Below are 6,000 nucleotides of genomic sequence, written 5' to 3'. Positions count from 1 at the left end.
CATCACTTCAGTTTCATGATACTAGAAAAAAAGAATCAGATTTGAACAGCAGTTGGAGAAAAAAAAGTTAAACCATGCTATCAGAAAACAGATACTATTCTGGATATTTATTAGAACGAAAACAGTAAAGGAATAGTATGAATGATTTACTTTTAATAAATAATTTTGAAAAACTGAACATGAAAAAAAGTCTTTAAATTGACATTAACTGTAAGGAAAAGTTTCTCTCTATAATATTAATACAATTAATTGGATCAATCCAATTTAATTTTACTTTTGAATATAGAAATTATGTATCTATATTTATATCATTAAGTAATATTAAAAAGGAGATTAAAACTTTAAATATCAACTCAATTATATTTATTGTGGGATTAATATTTTAGATAACTTATATTTCAATCCTTCAAATCTTTTTAAAAATAAATGTCAAATACTTTTAAAACTTAGTAACTACTGGATTATAACCACACTACATTATGTGCTTTGACAATTTTTTCTGTTCAAAGTATAACATCTGAATAGTAGAAAACTGATTTTAGAAAACTAACTTTCTTTTACCGATATCATTCAAGTAAAAAAAATTCAACAATTTTTTATATCTAGACTTAAATCAAATTTCATTCAAAATATAAAATTATAAAATATTTGACATGTGATTATAAATTTGTTAATTTGTTAGTCCATATGTTTTTTTTCAAATATTAAATATTTATTAAATTTATATGAAATTTTAAAACGTATTTCTTAATTAACATAAAAAAATGTGTAAATAAATACATTTAAAATATCAAATAAATTTAACAAAGTTTAGTTAAAAATAACTAAATTCATATATTTTTAAAGTTTAACAATTAAATTGGATCAAAGTTTAAAAATAAAAAAACATATTTAACATTTTTCATATATATATATTTTTTCTTCTAACATAGTTATTTTAATTTTCCTTCACTCCAGTGATGAGCCACATAATGCTACCAGACTCTTTCTCTTAATTACAAAAGGTGTGATCTCTTGTTTGTATTATAATAATAATTAATAATATTATTAATTGATAATTAATGTAATGTATAAAATCTGATCCCAAAACCTTAACACTTCATTTAATTGTTGCATTAATATTTTTATTATTTAATTAAAAACATTAATACAATATGTAATTGTTGCATTAAAATTTTTAGTATTTTCTACACCTAATGAACTTCATGAAATTATCAATTCAATTTATCAACATTAGACTCTGAATCCTCTCCTAAATCCCCAGTATTCTTTTATTTTTATTTATTTTTAGTTCATAGCCTTCTTAACTTTAATCTTGCTTTACCTACCAACTTTAATCTTGCTTTACCTACCAACTTTAATCTTGCTTTGAGTCCGTCAAACTTAATTTTATACTTCTAATGTCTTAAATATAGTTAACACAATTTATAAATGAAGAAACAAGTATCACAGAGACCTGTTGCACTTTTTTTATTTTATTTTATAATTATTTTTTGCTCTCATACTAAATAATTAGTTGTATGTAACAATTAATAGGTGAAGTACTTAAAATGAAATGTGTAAATAGTAGATTATTTAAATAGGTCAGTGAACGTTTTGATTTGATTTGATTGAGCATTTATGTTAGATAAAGAAAAGTGAGTTCTAAAAATAAAAATATAAAATATAAAAACAATATATTTCTTTTTAGTTATTTCTTCTTGTTTGTTTTTAAGTATTCCAAAGTTCATCAATTAAAATTTCATTGGTGAATACCTTTGCTCTTTTTTTTTTATCGTTCTGGAGTGCATATAAGGGTTTGGAATATTTTTTTCTTTTTTAATTCATATGACTTTTAGAATTTCATTTTAGGTTTAGTTTGTGGTATTTTGATATATTGGAAGCTCATAAAAAAAAATTGTTTTGCGGTATTTCCATCTTTTTCTTTTAAGTCATTATTAGATTTTAGGATAAAATCTAGGCAGTTAAAAAAATATTTTAAATTTAAATTTCAGATTTTGGAACGATGGTATGTTTTGGTTTTAGAAGGATTAGATGACATAAAAGTTAAGAAATAAGTTGCTGTTTACAGACTTGAAATATTGATTTAATTAATTACGATATTTACGATTTTTTTTTTATGTTATTTGATAAGTGTGCAAAGTATTATATACTAATAGTATTCAATTTATATAGATTGATTATAAATGGGTGTAAAATATTGGTTGAATTGGGAAAATGATTGAATTAATATTTTGAAATTGACGTGAATAATTGTATGTATAACTTATTGAAAATTCGATGTAATAGTATAGTATGTCATGTGATGGAAATGAAATTAAATAATGTGATTGAAATTGATTTTTTTAATAAAAGTGCAATATTTTGAACTTAGATACTTAAATATGAACTTAAATTATTCAATAATGAATTTGATATGATGTTAGGTTAAAATGAAGTATAAGGGTTAAAAATGAAAATCATCCTATTTTGAGAAATATAACTTTTTTTTTAATATATATATATATATATATATATATATATATATATATATATATATATATATATATATATATATATATTAATTTTATTTTTTTATGATTTATAATCTATTAATCTATTAAAATTATAAGAAATATAATATAGTAAAAAAATATTTTACTATCATGTTTATTTTATTGATAAATGTTTAAAAAGTTAAATTTTTAGACATTCGACATCATTAATATTTTTATTTATATTTATTTTGTTATTGTGTGGATAGAAATTATTTTAATCTTTTATGTATATTTATTTATACTGTTATATAATATTTTTATTTTACAATTATGTTTTCTATTTTTATATTAAATGATTATATAAAAATATTATTGTTGAATATTCTTTGTGTTTTTATTGTGTAAAAACTAAACTCATATTATTTAATAAAAATTAACATCAATTCGTATATACATAGAATTATATACAAAATTTTAAATGATTATAACATAATAATGAAAATATTCTTATAATATAAGAATATTTTTAATCTACTTTATTATTCATGTCCATTTGGTTGACAAGGGTCCAAAAAATTAATTTTTAGTCATTTGTCATTATCAATTTATTTATTTATTTATATTTATGTTAAGCGATGTAGTATACAGACTATTCGCAAATGATATTATTCGTAAAGATGTGAGAGGTTATTGAAGACCTTTAATTTTCCATGAAGACCTTCAATTGTCCTTCCCTTGCTTGGTGCTTACACATGTAAGGTGCGTTAGGCTTTGGACTCTGTTGGTTGCATATTGCCTACCAAACAGGGTGTGAAAATTGACAAAGCATACTATGTTTTGTGGCAAAGTGTTGAACTATGCCAACGCCTCTATCTTCAAGGAAAGAGAGAGAGCCCTACACAAGATGGGGTCACTTGACGAGTAAAACACCATGGTGTTTACGAATAAGCTCAAGTGTTTGTCTAGGTCAATTGATTTATCATACTTCTCAAAGACTGGGGTTGTCGACTTTTTAGGTATTAGTGTCTCTATAATAGATGTAGTGAAGGGCGATCGACCCTCCACCTATAATATCTTAACCATGAGGGTTCTTCTGGTCGTCCCAATAGTTAACTTCTTACTCATTCTCGTGGGTCCCTCAGTCTAGATATTCTCCTTCAAAGGGTAAGAATGATAAGCCTAAAGTGTTGTGCGATTTGTTCCTGCCAATTGATAGTATGCTCGACCCTCGAATGCTGTTATTTCAGCTTCATGCCTCTGTTGCATCTCCTGTATCTGCCTTTGCATCTCTCTCATAGGCTCCATAGGGTTTTGTTGATCACCCATGTTTCTCGTTTGTCACCGTTGGTTTTCTTTGTACGTCCTCGGGCACCAAAATGTTTCTACTTAGGGCTTCAGGTAAAATCTTCTAAATAAAATCTTCTAACTCTAAGCACAAGTCAAAGTTTCTTCTCCGTTTTAGGCTCTCAATCATTCGGTCCAACTGATATTTACTTGTAGAAGACACTGTGATTCTAAAAAATCAAGGGTGTGACATATTTAATATTAAATATGTAATGAATGGAACCAAACTATTATTTATAGTTTTCAAAATAGACTTCAGGTTAGCACTGATCTAATTGCAGCCCAATTGGTAATGGTCTGACTTAGGTTTATTATAATCATCTTTGGCGTTAACTTCACTGTAACGAATCGTTGGAGTATAATTCCTTTGAGATCATAAATTAAAAAAACATTACAATTCTTAGGTTGGAAAACAATCATACTATATATATATATATGTTTTAAATTAACAAAAGATTTATAACTTCTCTTAATCATTTGATTTTTTTATAATACGTTACTCTTTTTTTCTTCTTATTTTAAGTTCGGTTTTAACTTTTAATATTAAGTAGTCGTTGAGACATCCATAAAGTCTTTTATATACTAGAATAATTATGTTATAATAAGTAATTATGATAAAAAAAAATAGTTTTTTATTATAAGTATTTATTTAGATTTTAAAAGTAGTAATTAAGAGGATGAAATTTAAAAAAATAGTAATTAAGTGTGTTTAATATCTATTTTCTTTAGTTTAAAACGTATTAAAATCAATTAGTTAAAGTATATAATTAATATAAAATACTTATTATACATTTTTGTATTGTTCAATATTTTTTATAAGGGTTAATTAGTCTTTATATGAAGTCTTTAATTTGTTTTAATTTTTATATTTATTTTTACTGAATTGAGTCATATTTTTTAGGAATATTTAATGTGATATCTTATGTTGAATTGAAACTGTGTTTGAAAATGTGACTAATCAAGATATAAGTTTATCATCTATTAAAATATAAGTTATTTTTTATTTAAATCACTTGACGTGTGACATATTCAAAATAAAAAAATGTCTTATATTTGTTGACATATAACAATCTTATACTTTAACACGTAATATTTCTAAATAATGTCATACCGAATATTTTTTACAAAAATAAAGACTCAAACAAGTTTTTTTAATTAAAAATAAAAAATAAAAACTATAAATAAATCCAAAGTCTAAATATAATAACCAGAATTTTAATTAAACCTTTTAAAAAATTTATTTTCCAATATAATACTCATTTTTATTAGTAATATAAATTAAGAAGACCAAACTTTATTAAAAATATAAAGAAAACTACTTTTATTACTGATTATATTATAAACAAAAAATATAATACATACAAAATATTTATTTAATAATTAATTTCAAAGTTTAATACTTCACAATTTAATAATGATAATAGATATAAAAAATCTATTGAAAAGTCCAATTAGAAGGATCTAACTTTTCACGAGTGAAAAAAAAAAAAACTATTCATTGAGTATTTGGAACTGGGAAACCAACTTCTCCCTTACAAAAATTAAGTGTGATTATGAAAAAATAATCTGGAGATTGTGGAATAATTTTTTATTTGAAGTATACCATATGAAAGAAGATTTTACAACCTGTTCTGATTCCCATGTGGGAATTAGGTGTAAAGTTACACCAACAAATAAAATATAGGATAAATGATGATTTAATATGCACTCTAGTTGTTGAAAGAGCAAAGAATCTTGCTATATAAATATGTGAAAAAATTATTAATTATGTATTGGTTATGAAGTTTTATGAAAATATTTTGCTATTAAAATTTAATTTTAGAGATTAATATAATATTATCTTGTGAATAATACGTTGTAGTATTTAGAGATTAATTTATATCTCACACATTCAAAGATTTATCAAATTTGTTAGAGACTAAATTGTTTAGTTCTTACATTTTTAAAGACCAAATTTGATATAATTTGTAATATCATACCCACGTTAAATTAAGAGTTAAATGGATGCTTTCCTAATTTTTTTTATTACATAAGCACAAACGTTATTGCACGTGTACTTATTTTTTAAATATTTATAAATTATTTAAATTTTAAAATAATAATTAAGAAAATGAAATTAAAAAAATGTATCATCTTGGTATATAATTATAGATACGCTTCTAATTAACTTTAATTTTGT

This window comes from Vigna umbellata, chromosome 3 (assembly GCF_029865625.1).
Source record: "Vigna umbellata cultivar VRB3 chromosome 3, Vumbellata_1.0, whole genome shotgun sequence".
NCBI lineage: Eukaryota > Viridiplantae > Streptophyta > Magnoliopsida > Fabales > Fabaceae > Vigna > Vigna umbellata.
Note: the sequence above shows the minus strand (reverse complement) of the source record.